Raw genomic sequence first — 15,425 nt, forward strand, 5'->3', positions numbered from 1 at the left:
CATGTTCTTCTGAAATCTTTCACTTGCTCCTCTGTAATCTCCTTCAGAGTACTTATACTTTCTTTCATTGTAATCATTAGATTCATTCAGATGAAAAGAACTAAATGTAGATTCAACTTTATTTACCGATGACCCACTGTTATCAAAATTACTTAGCTCAAATGCATGTAGCTTACCAATAGTAGCATCCAAGGAAACTAGCATATTAGGTATAGACCTCAATTCATTGATTGCAGAGACTCGGATCGCATAGGCAGGTAGAAGGGTTCTTAACAACTTACTTGTCACATCCTTTTCCTCAATAGTTCCTCCTGCTCCTTTGATTTGATTTACAATCTCCTTTAGTCTTGTACTGTACTGGGTTATGTTCTCACCTTCATTCATCCTCATAAATTCAAGTTGTCCTCTTAAACTATCAACTTTTTCTCTTTGAACATGTTCATCTCCTCCATATATAGATATGAGCTTAGTCCACATTGCCTTTGCGTCATTGTAGCCTTCTAGATCATTAAACTTAAAATCGGTCAATGCAGATGTTATTTCAATCATTGCTTGAATATGTTCTTGCTTCGCCTTTATCTCTTCCATAGTCAATGGATAGGTGCTTGATGCAACAAAATCCTTCTCCAGATAGTATATAGCATATTCTCCAACTCCTGAGAGATGTAGCTTCATCCTTTTCTGCCATGTAGAGAAACTTGACTTATTCAGCTTAGGTGCATCCCTCTTATACATCTTTGGATCTTTAACTCAAGTGCCTTTAAACTTTCCTTTCAGAGTCCAAAGCTCTGATACCAATTGATAATTTTGATACTTAATATAAGTACAGATCCAATAGCCAACAAGATGAGAGGGGGGGTGAATCATATAAACTTAATCATCCATAAAAACATCAGATTCAACCTCGGTAACATATATCAATCATATAATAAAAAACTGTCAAACATGCAAACTCAAAAGCATATGAACAATATAAACCTCATAACACCAGATTTAACGTGGAAACCCAAATAGGGAAAAACCACTGTGGGATTTCAGACCCACTAAGAAATATACTCTTCTAGAGTATGCTCAGTTAAAATAAAATCTCGTTAAAGATTACAAACACATTGCTAGATGTGACCTAGTTAAGGGATTTCCCTCAGATCTGTTAGGATCTTCACTTTGTTAGAAGTGACCTTGTCAAAGGATTTCAAACACTTAATTAGAATGTCACCTTGTTAGAGGATTTACATATAAGACTATTAAGTCCACTCAGTTAAGAGATTTCCTGTCACTTTCACAAAATAATAGTAATACAATCTATCTGCAACTTCACATCTGAAATACTAAAGTAGATTCCTATTTGTTCAATACAATCTAGACATAGAACTAATCTTGTCTATCTACTGGGCATCAATACTCTGTTATTCTAACAAGTCTTCAAGCTTCTGTGCTCGGTAGTCACTATGTAGCATCCTTGTGCATACACTTGCCCACATACATTGTTTATCAACAATTCCTTATTTATAAACAATCTTCTAACTACTTAATCTCCTTGATCACATTTCCCATGATCAATCATAGCCATCAGATCTTCAATCTTGTCCAGGTTCATTGTATCTTTCGATCTAAAAACATTTTACCCCACCTTGGAACTTGCACAATCACCTTGGAACTTGTGTTAGGGTAGTGCGGTTCAATCTGAGTTGTAGATCTTCTTGCCTAATTTCCATTGCCTTAGATTCATTTAACAAACTTCTTTTACGGCTTGCCAATCATTGATTCGCTCCAGCTCATCAGCATCTTTCATTAAATATCATATGTAAACATTTAATGCATTATGTTATAGCTCGGTTACAACTTGGTGAATACTAAACTTCACTCGGTAGACATTCTGTCTTCATTAACCGACTACGATAACCTTAGGGTTTACCGACTAGGTTCCTTAGGGTTTACCGACTAGGTTCTTTGCTTGATAACATAGTATAGTATTAACCTTTACATTTTACAACATATGTATGATGTTAAAACAATCTAAAACATCAAGATCTCATCATTGTCTGACTCGGTAGAGTTGCCCATTGAATAACTTATCCCCTTATTCATCATATTCTTTCCTGTGTCTTTACCAACTTCTTTATAATCTTCATATCATATTTCTTAAGATATGGCAACATCATACTGAATTAGAAATCAATTTCTTGACATCAATGACAAAATAATAATATCAAGATAGTAAAATATCTTTAATCAATTATGTCCATAATCATCAACAACCTTCTCAATATCCTTGTAATATTGCCAACACCTTACAACATTTTATTGATGATGAAGAATACAAAGTTTCCAGACTGCATGAGCTAGATTTTCTTGATGAGAGATACTAGACAACATTAAATCATATTCAATCTTACTAGAATCATGTTCTTGACATGCTATAACAAGAGAGTCAAAGTCTTCAAGTTTGAGATTGGAGACCTAGTCTTGAGAGAGAACCCTAAAAATCAGAAAGAAAGAGAAAAACTAGGAAAGTTTGAACCTGATTGGATAGGTGCCTATATAATCATAGTAGCTTATGAATCCAGTGCATATCATCTTGCCACACCTAAAGGGGAGCCACTTGAAGATCCATTCAACAATATGCATATCCAATTTTTCTACACTTGATCCTTAGAGTATCACATTAAAAAATAAAAATAAAAAAGATGAAAAAATGTTCAAACAATAAAAAAATAACAAAAAAATGAAAAGAAAAAAATGTCACCTTGATGAAAAATTTGCAAACAAGCATCTTATGTGACACAATAAAATTAAAAAATCAAAAAAGATAAAGAGAAATAATTCATCCTCTGGTGGGAACTGTTAGCCCCCCAAAAATGGGTTTCATTGAGAAGTATCGAAACCCCAAGAAAATTTTGAATATTTTGGCAGGTATGCTCTTTTCAATTGTTGACCTTCTACTTCGGATCCCTGATTTTTGAGGCTTATCTTAAAGGGGTTGGTGTCATTTGGTAACCAGCCCCAAATTTCTTGTCTATATTTTCAGCCAATTATTTGAAAAAATTCAAGTGAGGTGTGATATTTTGCATTTGTCCGCATGATGTCCTATAGTTTTGATTTGAAGCATGTGTTCTAAGTGTTGGAATGTGGGTCCCATGTAATAAAGGTTTGCATTAATATAAGGATAAGGTGATCTGATGTGGCAACCAATTAGGACTTAGAACTCGGTGGGGATTTTTTCCAAGCTTGGCCAAGCCCCGAGTTTCACCGCGTGTAACCAAAGCTTTGGTCCTCGACATGTGTCTTCTCCCATTTGGGCGAGGGGCCGAGAGAAATAATTACCAGAGAATTGCGAAAAAATAACTTGGGGCTCATTAAAATATGTTCTTTCACTTTAGTAAGGCCCGAGTGGGATATGAATGTTTTGTGGGATGGATGAAGCAAATGTTGATCTGTCAGCTTGGCACGTGGCCAAATACATTATATAGCTTCAATGCACTTGAGGTTGTGTCTAGGTTGGCATACATAGTGCCTATTTTATGAACTCAGAACTTGGTGGGAAGGAAATGAATGCCTTACCGAGTTCTCAAGTATGAGTAGCCGAGGGTTTGTTTCTCAAAACTCGTTGTGTTCGCCATTCTTTTGTTGACCGAATAAGGGGAAGAAGCATCGGATAACTTGAAGAGGATGCCAGAAGTAATGACAAGAATTGATATCAAATGTCAAATCAATTTATACTGGCAATCATCAACACTACTCTGAATCAATGGCTAAGATCAAAGACGGAGGTTGGCACAAATGAATTAGAATGCATGGGACTCCAAAACATGAAATTTATGACTAGTAGACAACAAAATCACAACAAAATTGTCTGCACAGGATAAGTTCCATAAGGATAATCAATAAATACTTGTAGGTAGCAAAGACAAAGAACTCAAAATGGTAGCAAATGAGGCTACATGGGTACGGGTGGTGGAGATTTTTTGAAAAGATAGTTGAACTAGCGGTTAGAAGGTAATTAAAGGAGTTTTAAGGAAAAAAGAAGAAAAGATGACTTGCATGTGCAACTACATAAGGATAGGATATTTTTTAGAACTTTCAAGTTTTCCTATAAAGAATAATAGTTCACATATTGGCTAAGTATGATTATCAATATTATTGGAGATTGTTTGAGAATGGTTTTAGAGATGAGGTTTTCATCTATAGGACAAGGTTATGTGTTTTTGAGATGTAAGCTCAATGACACAGGATGGAGAACATTCCGGTAGACTATTTTATAGCTAAAGGGGATTTGAAAATCTGATGGAAAGCCAAAGGGGCTTTGAAAGGCCTTTTTAGTTGCAAGGAACCTTTCAAGGGCTATCCAAAATTTCCCCTTCACTACCAAATGGCAAAGAGGTAGTGGAAGAGGAAAGGAAAATAACAATGAAAGGAGGTGGATAGTTAAGATGTAGAGCATATTTGACCCAGAGCGAGTGTGGAAGCTGTAACCCCCATCTAATTAGAGCATTTCTCTTTGAGATCCTATTTCTACTTGAATGGATTCTAGTCTATAATTGACATTTCTTCCTTTGGTTTTGGGGATGCTCCACTTCTTTTATTGTGGAACTCCTCTTCAAGGTTGTGGAGCTTTTTTCTAGCGGGTATTATCTGAAGCTTGCCTCCTCTGAGACAGTTGTAACGTGATGGTGGCACAACTCAAAATAGTTAGACTATGACAGTAAATGATTCTTCATCAAAACAATTTTGGTGCACATAATCCATTTTTGTCCTCTTCTAGACTGATAAGGAAGTCTCTTTTCTACACATGCGTTTCAAATTGTAAAGAGGCCAATTGTAAATAGCCCAAATCTTCTTGCATTCCTTGTGGTATAAAAGGAATTCTAGGGCTGTAACAAAAAAGGTCGTTCTCAATAATATTATCAAAGATAATACCAGGGTCTAGTTGAAAGAAATTGTCGAGAACCAAAGGAATGTAAATTTCCAAATGGGTAGTATGAATTAGTTTACAAAGTGTCATTGATAGTATTATAGGAATTGTCTCTATTGTATACTTTTCATCTTATATGAATAACAACCACTAAGGGTTTTGTTCTTTGTCTTTGCATGGATTTGTGAATGTGTAATAGTGTTTGATGGTTTTCTTTAAAAGAAATTAATACCCTTGATACATGTTGTAGTAATTTTTGAAGTATTCATTAGATTAATTGAAGAATAATTCCTATGATAACAAAAGGGGTTAAGTTGGTATAAGACACTAACATTGCTATAACCCATTAATATCAGGCAAGCTGCAAATTAGTTGTTTACATTTCAATTCATTCTAGAAATCTTTTTTTGCAGATTAGGCACTGGTCGATGATAATAGAGGAAGGGCTAAGTAAAAAATACTTCTTATATTTTCCTTCTTTTCCTTTTCTTCTTTCGTATTTATTTTGTTCTTCTATTCTGTGGTGTGTCTCCAAGGATGAGTGAAAAGGAAGTGGGTATGATGTGAAAAATGATGTTGTCATGTATTTGATTATGCATACTATTGTGTAGGAGATTGCAATATTCAGTATTCTTAGAAAGACAACTAGGGAGATGGGATTAACATTAATATGGCTATTGACTCTTCGGTACCCATTGTTAACAAATCTAATAATTACCCACCAGTGAGCTATACCAATGAAATAGTTGTCAAAAGGTTATAACAATAAAGAAAATAGGAAATACCCTCCTAATTTTGGTGGAACTCAAAGTGAAGAAGGCTATGAGAGCCTTGTTATGTTGCATTTTATTGTCCTCAATCTATTTATGGGGTTAAATGTGTAACCTAGGTGTTCAATCTCATGGCTTAGGATTTTATAATTTCTCTTAGGAATGAGGGTAGTAAGAAAAATAACCAACAAAAACCACTTTGGTGGCACCTTCAGTAAGTACTATGGTGAAAACCTAGCAAATAGGCACCATGCATAGTTAGTCAGACTTCTCCATCCATCATAATTTGGTCTTGCATAATAAACCCACACTCATGCTTTGTAATAGATTCATTCATAATAAAATCCCCTTAACACTACTATTGTAGCTTGATGATTGTCAATGTTCATTGTCTTTTTTCTATATACTTTCAGTGAAAACTTAGTCTTTCCCTTTATCCTGGTACCAAAAGGCTACATTCCTAAGTAGGGGCACCTCCTTGACCTAGTTTTGTGGATGAGATTTTGAGAATTAAAATACAGATGATGTTCTACTATCATTGGTCATACAATTTTGTATCAGAATCTATCATACCTATCCACCTATCATAATAAATCTACACTTGCACTATCACCTTTATCATTCCCACAATCTACAATAAATTGTCTTTTTCCTACAAGAGTGACATTTCAGGATAAAACAAGCATCACATTTCAAAATATTTATTGAAGACAAACTACTAGATTATCCTATATCCTAAACTAATCAATTTCCCAATCGATTTTGTCCAAAATCTTGATCACATTGTCAGCCTTTACGAACATATTGGTCCTAGAATGGGCATCCTATCAATCATCTTCCTATCAATCAAACAATCATCATCTTATCTAAACATCTACATCTCTATCCTTATCCTACTTGAAGTAAGTATCTGAAGCACCTATCTTTGGCAAGACAATCTAAATGGTTATTGATTCATTCAGTCAGTGAGTCTTTTCTTTGTTTGATATTTTCCATGTCAGGTCCTTATGTAATGCATCACCAAGGGACCCTATAGGACAAGAGAAAACATACAAGAAATACATGGAAATGTATTTTTTGAAGTAAATAAGTTCCATACATATAACACAACTAGGAATAAATGATCAAACCTCTAGAAGGATCAACTTTTCAATACATGATAAAGCACATGTGGAACCATTTAATCATGGGGAAAGGTCTCTAAAACACAAGATAAGGTTAATAAGGTGAGTAAGGTCTCACAAGGTTACCCGAGAGTAACAAGACCACCTACTAGGTCCTAGGTACCACAGATGAGCTTCTACAATACCATAGTCACAACTAGATGCCCCTAACACCAAACAAACCTTCTCAAAGCCACACAATATACCTCTAAGGGTTTCCAAGCATCACTACCTTAGAAATGCAACCAAAATTGGGTCAAAGAGACAGCCCTAACACCCAAAATCATCTTCAAATTGAATGGAAAAGCATAGGCTCTTGAATTAGAAATAGGTATCACAATAAGACAATATCATGCTAGGTAGACACTAGCATGATGACTACATCCTCCACCCATGCTAGTTTTCTTGGGACATGCTAGCATCCTTGGGACTGATAATCCACACTAATGTCCTTGAGATGAGCGTTTGTCCAAAACTAGAGAGCTTCTTGGTTATATTGTACAATGTCCTAGACACCTCAAAACCCTAGGTGAAGTCAAAATTCACATGTAGTTTGATAATTGGGAGAATTAGGTAAAGAGGTGTGGAATTATATCAAGAGGAGTGACACCGGGTCACTAAATTGTACCTACAAGACTAGGCAAAGTTTGGGTGGACTCATAATGACACCACTCAACCCAAAAGACTCAAAACCAACACTAACAAATTCAAGAGAGTCTCATGCAACAAGAAACCATGACAAGAATCCAAGAGAAACATGTTTGGGGATTCTAATCAAGCTCAAATTGGATCCAAAGGCTTAAAACTACTACAACTCAATCAATAACTCCTGACATCCAAATCAATATTTGAATCTACTCAAGAGCATCTATCTTCATTTAAATGCACCAAGTGAAGTGTTCCAATGAGAAACCAAAATACAACATTGAAATAACAAGATAGATTATACAATGCTCTTTGTGCCCAATACCAACATGGACACACATAAATATACTTAACCACATACATCATTTCAATACTACTTTTCCTTTCATAATGAGGGTCCATTAAACATGATTACAATGCATAGGACATGCATGCTTAAGATATACATAAGAATAATGTAATATTACTAAGAACATACGAGAAAGAGAGGAAGAGAGGATAAGATGGAATTTGATGTCAAATCCAATTCTTAGTCCTAGTCGCCAACAATGGTTTACAATGCCACCTAGCCATGTGGTATCCTTAGGTCCACCCTACCATGCTTGTGGAGATGATCACACAACCCAAACATAGTAAGAAAAATAGACACTTGGGGAAGGAGGCTCACATACACATCAATCATAGAGTAAACACACCAAACACATGAACATAAGAGAAACACCATATACACATAGAGTACAATACATCAATGGCACCACTCAAATTATATTGGGGATAGGTGATAGGGGAAACAATAGGGAAGTGTCATCACAAAGTCCAATAGCTCATGCAGAATGGATAATCCATCACAATAAGCACTTAGGCATGAGGGGAAATACACAATTCATTGTCACGGGTTTATCTCAATCACTTGTTCACAGTTACTCCCAATGAGCCATATTGGAAGCCACTTTCCAACTATCCCTATCAACAACATTCAATGCTCATCATGCTCTTCATGAGCACAAATTCTCAATTACAAACATAAGAGTAAACTCAAGATAGCACTCACAATTATTTTCCAACGAACACATTTGCATTCATCTCAGTTGCTCATAATATAAACATTATTTTTCATCAATCACTCAGGGAGACATGGTTCAAGGGTCAACTCAACCTTAAATTAAATTCAAACATGCTAAATACACCATTCCTTATCACATTATACCATTTCACATTGGAGTTCTATCATTCATTGTCTCATTCACATTTGAGTGTCACTATTTGCATAAAAAATTAATCTTCAAATGACCATAACTATATGAAAACAAACTCAAATCGAGTCAAATAAGAAATTATATAATATTAATTTATCATTCCATATAATACCATGACATCAAAATACTTAATTTTTTTTTATATTAAACTCATTTTTGGAGAAAAAACCAGCCCAAGAGGGCATCCTTCATTGATGGAGCTCCAAAAAGGTTAAAAATTTAAAATGATTCAAATGAAAAATGGAGAAAAGCCATTGGTCTTTATGCACCCAACAATACAAAAATGCACTGAAAATGCCCTTCCCATGATCCAGTAAAATTTTGGCAGCATTTCCCCAAATAACCATGTTTTCCCAAAATTAAAACATACAATTTAAATACTCGATCAAATAAAATTCTACAAAAAGTAAATATGCTTTAATTCATTCTATAATTAATTTGCAATATATTTTAAACCAAAATATGAGGGTTTATGTGATGCCCTACCTCTTTTTCTTCAAAATGAAAATGCATAGAATTCCACACATACCAAATGAATTTGCAAATCCCTTGGACAACTTGTAGATCTTCAATTTTCTACTCCAATGTATCCAATCTCACAAGAATCCATCGACAATTCAATCCAATCTCTACTATTCAAAAATCAAGAAAGGAGAGAGTTTTTCCTTTCAAAGTTTGGCTAAGTATGAAAAATGCATTCTATTTTTCTTTTAAAGGAACATTACTATTCAGTTTTTGAAATATTAAATAAGCAAATAATTAAAATACATTTCTCAAATTCAAAATGACCCAATTTACTCTAGTTATGCAATGCATGTCATAATGAGCACAAACATGCCCAATAAAGCTCTTTTAAATAGAAAACAATCCCTTTTTAATCATTTAGTAAGCATTTACACTATAAAATTCAATTGTTATTAAATCATAGTTTAGATGAATGATTGCTCCCTTTTCAACCCCGGTTAAACCTAGAACCCCAAAAAAGTCTTCTAGACATTATTTCATCATGCAAAATCATATAATATCCCCAAAAACTCAAATAATCATAACAACCATTAAATAATCATTAAGTCACAAAAATCACTATTTAAATCATTAACTCGTATAAGCAACGAAATACACACGAAAATCATATAAACATAAAGACGTTCTTTACATGGTATCCACATAAGGTTTGGGTTACTGGACATTACCAGATGGTGATAGCCATGGTAAAACACAAGTCTCAATAGGGTCAATCACGCTCAACTAAGCACAATGAACAAGGCTTAAGGGAATTTGCCAATGTGTCATCTCCAAATAACCATCGTCGGGCATATGGGAATGCTCAAACATGTGGAACCAGGTGGAATCGATTCCTTGTACCTCTAGCCACAAAACATTCACATGTCAAGAGCATTTGCTCATACATATATTTAAATATTTAAGGTATTAAAATCATTAGAAGGGGATTTTAACATTGCATGCATTCTCATATATTCAAATGATGCGATATCATCCCTTTCACATCCAATTATCTATGAGAAATTAACAATAGGAATCTCATCTAGTTAACAACATTACATAATGCTATCAATATTATTCTATCGCTACCATAAACATATAAATATTCTTAGAATAGGGTCAGCATCATAACACCATAGCATCATCATCATCATAGTAATCAACTAGATCTAGCATATATCTCTAACTACATTAATTAGCATTTCAATATCAAATGTACTTACTATATTTGCATCTATGTATAGGTTTAGTGCCATGATACCTTCTCCACCATGATAGGATTATAGTGGCATTACATCCTCCTCCCTAGGGGTCGACTTACTCCTAAAATTTTCAAAGGCTAAGATGGAAACAAATCACACATTAGTCCTAAAGTTTCTTTAACCAACATGAAAATATACTCAATTTTTCATATATGCAGCAAAATAGAGAAATTTCCCATGGAGAAGGTTAGCCAATAGTACTCATACATTCTTTAACATTCATAAAAGACCATGTACCATATTTTTAGCTTTAATCATGATAGTAAAATTAAGAAATTCATTTCATCATTCATTCAAACTCATACATTACTTAAAATAAGCAACAAGATACATCATTTTCCCACTAACTCAAGTAAAGAAAGTACACCAATTCACTCAGTATTCTAAAAGATTCCATCATTTTTAGTCATTATTCTTCAGTTTTAAGAGACATTCTAATGATATAGTTTCAATTTCCAAATTTCATAGCACAATTGACATCCAATTTTATAGAATACAATAATTCTACACTTTTAAAGCATGGCAATCCATTTCTATCATCTACATGTAGCAATAAACATAAATAAACATGCATTTTACACGTAAAATTTGGATATGCATACTCATCCACATCACAAAGTAGTGAACAAAACAAGGCTACATGAGAAGGAATGTCTCTTTGGACAATTCCCAATGCTCATTCACAAAACACATGAGTGGGCATGTGTCTTAGAAAAAGTCCCAATGCTCTATCACATATGAATCCATATTCCTTAATCCTTACATCTCACTCACTAGCTTGATGGTGTCCCACCACATACACATGAGGAGAGACCCTCCATACAAGACCATAATGTCTACCCCTTGTTTGTGTAAGGTGTTTATCCCCCAAGAGATAGTCACCACTCATAGGTGGGTAGTGGATCCTAGTTGCATAACCCCATCCTCAAGGGTTCCCTATGTCTACTTCCTTATATAAACTCAACCAAGTTTTTCTCATCCTTGGAGAGGAATCACATTACAACACAAGACCAAAATTTTGAAAACAATAAAGATAAACTATCTTAGCCACCAAAGTTCATAAATAAGAGAAAATTAATTATCAATTTCAATAATAAGGTAAGAAAAATCCATGGAATTTACAACACTAAATCAAACATAACCACAAGAGCTATGTGAAAAGAGATTCACAAATTATGGCTAAACTATTACAGGTAATTATAAACAATTTTTTCTATTCCATGCAAACAAGATAAAAATCGTCATAAATTTCACATTACATCACTTTGTGACTAGAATTAGCCACTAAACAAGGAAGGAGGGAACAATCGTCTAGCTATTGCAATAGCCCATCATGTGGCACAAAGTGAACATGCTATCTAGCATGGCATGGTGGTGTACTCCTTAGCTACACCCTACATCACATCCTAACACAATATTGCCATAAGTCATTGTAACAGGTGAACACACAATGGTCATATGTTGCATGAAAATGTGCCTCCTAGAGAAGGCATGTGTAGGACACACCCTTCATAGAAATACCTTGTTGAGAAGACACATTTAGGCTATCATCATAGCTAGAGGTATACATGACTAGGGCCCACCCATATGCCTACTAATGCATGAACAATTGGGTGATAATGAGTGTACCTCTACAAGTATGCAAGTGTCTCCATATCGCTTTGCATCAAGTAGGAATAAATTAATATTTTAATTAATATTATGGGTCCTCTCTCAATTTAAATCTCAATAAAATCCTATTTGGGCCCTTAATCATAGGTGTGCCCTTTAATTCTTTCATCTCCTTATTTCACACCTAATTGGCCCTATTTTAATGTGTGGACTTTCATATTTTATCCCTACCTGAAAACTCAATTTACATATGATCCTAGCCTCTCCTCAACATCTGAACCTTGGGTTTAAATTTGTTCCCATATTGGAGGGATAAAGGTGTCTTGGGTGCCTCACTCCACAATATTTTGGCTTAAATTTAAATCACTTAATGGCTACAATGGTTAAGTTGGAAATCTTTTCCCATATCAGCTTGCTCTAAGTTTTTCACCTTGAAATGCTTGATGAGGTATATAGGGCATTCTCTCAATTCATTTTCAACATCTTATCTCATGCTATAATTATTATCCAGTTAAAGATAAATCATTCTTCCTCAAGAGGAGATTTGATTCAAGGAGAAACAAGATACTTCAAGACATCTTCAAGCATTGTCTTATTTATGATTTCATGATGTTTTAATCATGTTTATTGGATCAACACATGGAGAAATTATCCTAGGAGAATTATATCACCTATTGAAGGTATACTAATTTACATTCAAGCATTTCAATTTAAAATCCAACCTTTCTCTCAAAAGGCAAGCTTTTCCAATTCAATTCAATTTAATTTGAGAGTTAATTCCTAAAATCGGGGTTTGACTTAGGTAAATCCCTTACTACCCAACATTTTCTCTCTTTTTTCCTATTGTATAGGAATAGGTGGTGCACCTATGGAAATAGGTACAAGCTAATCATACAAGCTTGAAGAAAAAAGTTTCAAAAGCAAGGTGTGCAGAGCACACTAGTCCCATGAGTAGATCACCTAGGGTACCCCAATTCCTACACTTTTGCCTCAAATTTGGATTGTGGTTTGGTTCTAGTTTTCTTTGTTATATTCTCTTCTAAAATCGAGTTCTTATCCCATCACAACCTTACACACATAGAAAAGGTCATCTTCTCATCTTACCTTGCATTTTTCTTCCTAATTTGCAAAGTCATTTTCAAGTACCCCATAATAAAGGATCATTGCATCCACCTAGTACTTCCGCCTTCTTGAGCCTAGTGAATCGTCTCCCTTCCAAATGTATGATAGGGAATTAAATAGATTCCTTGTTTGCATGCATAAACTTGTGAATCCTTTTTCTCCACCATTAATTACATTTGGGTGAAATTGAGTCTTTTCACATTTTCATTACTTCTGATTTTCATACTTATGCACCTAATTGATTCATATTTACAATCAATTCTAAAACATATAGCTTATGCACTTACAATTACATGCATTTTTAGGTCTAGTTCACTACCATTACATTTTGGTGAACTCAACATCCTACATCATGCTTCCAATTTTGATTTTAGAAAAAGTACAAAAATATTTCTTTTTATGGTTTTTTGTTTATGCACTTGTAGTAGTAAAAAAGATGTAAAAAATGACATCTTGTTTCATTCAATTATCACATGTTTTCATTTCAATTACATTAGTTTCATAATGCATATATTTTAAAAATTAGTTTCATTGTTCTCTCCTAAGGATCCTCCTATCCATGAAGATGATCTCCCTATTTGGGATGAACCACTGGAAAATGATATGGATTATTCTCTCCCCAATGAGAGAACCTTAGTGAAAGAGGATGATATTGTAGTAGAGGAGATTGATATGGCTGACAATTCCTTTAATGACACTTTACTTTCTATTCATTTCAACGACCTTCCCTCTAGAGATGAAGCATTAATGAGTTATGTTTTTCCACAGCTTAAAATTTTTCCTATTCATGAAGATACTTTGGAGAAAGAGGATAATAACCTTGATGTTCTTTCTTCCAAAAATGAAACCTTTGAGAACAAAGAACCCAACCAAGTCAATAATGTCCTTGTTTTGGGTAGTGAGAAGCCTATAATTGTTGTCCACCTTCATCAAGATGTCCTCTAAACTCAAGACAAACCAATTATTGTGGTAAAAGGTTCTCAACAACCTGATTATCATGCAATAGCTCACACATATAACACTCAAAAAAATAAGAACGATTCAAATGTTCTTTCCCCTTTTCAACCTTTTCTTCCTCCCTCCCTTGTCCTTCACAACAAGCTGGTAAGGAGTGTAATCTTATTGAGCAAATTCGTGCTACTTCTACTAAGATATCCCTTTGGGAGTTGTTTCAACTTTCACCCATATACCGTACTATGCTTCAAGATGCTTTAAAAAAGATGGTTGTTTCTCCTCCTATGGGACCTAATGATGTGGCAGCCTTGTTGGAGTGTATGAATACAACTAAAACTAACATTGTGTTCTCCCAAGATGATTTTATTTCTTTGAAGTTCAAAATCAATATGATACCCTCATGATTGTGGTCCTTATTACTAAAAAAGCTATTATAAAAATCTTAGTTGATAATGGATCTGGTCTTAATGTTTATAGCATAAAATTAATGCAGATACTTCAACCCAATTCCCTTTCTATTCATGTCTTTGATAATGACTCTTGAAAATCATTGGGTACCATAACCTTACCTATCATGATAGATCCAGTTACTTTACCTGCACCTATCTATGGCATGCCTAATATCCTTACATATAATCTTCTTCTAGGTATCCCTTGGCTTCATGCTATGCAAGTTGTCCCTTCAACTCTTCATCACAATGTCAAGTTCGTTTACAATAATATTCTATATATTATTGAAGCAGATCATAAATTATAAAGTTTCTTACAATTGGAACATTCTTATATTCCTTCCTTGATAAAAATTGATAAACCATCTCCTACCCCTTAAGAGAAACTCCTTGAAGATGATTTGGGGTGATTAGGTATTACACCATATTTGGTGGGAGAATATAAAGTTATTGAATTTAACGTTGGAGCCTTGAAAGGGCCTAATGTGTCACTTGTTTAACTATATCCTCCTAACATTTCAACTCCTAATCTTGGACATGGTTTAGGATGTGTGCAACAAAGCATTGAGACTTTTGAGAGACCTACATAACACTTGACTATGAAAGATTTAGGTTTCTTGCATCATCCTTTGTTGACATCCCCCTCCCTATTCTCTACAAATTCTATGAATTCTATGCCTCACTTTAACTAGGAAAGTATCTTATTTGACCTTCTTCATGCCAATTTTATTACCAGATCCAAATGAAAACGGAACGTAGACAAGATCTTAAGAACCT

This window comes from Cryptomeria japonica, chromosome 11, assembly GCF_030272615.1.
Source record: "Cryptomeria japonica chromosome 11, Sugi_1.0, whole genome shotgun sequence".
Classification (NCBI taxonomy): domain Eukaryota; kingdom Viridiplantae; phylum Streptophyta; class Pinopsida; order Cupressales; family Cupressaceae; genus Cryptomeria; species Cryptomeria japonica.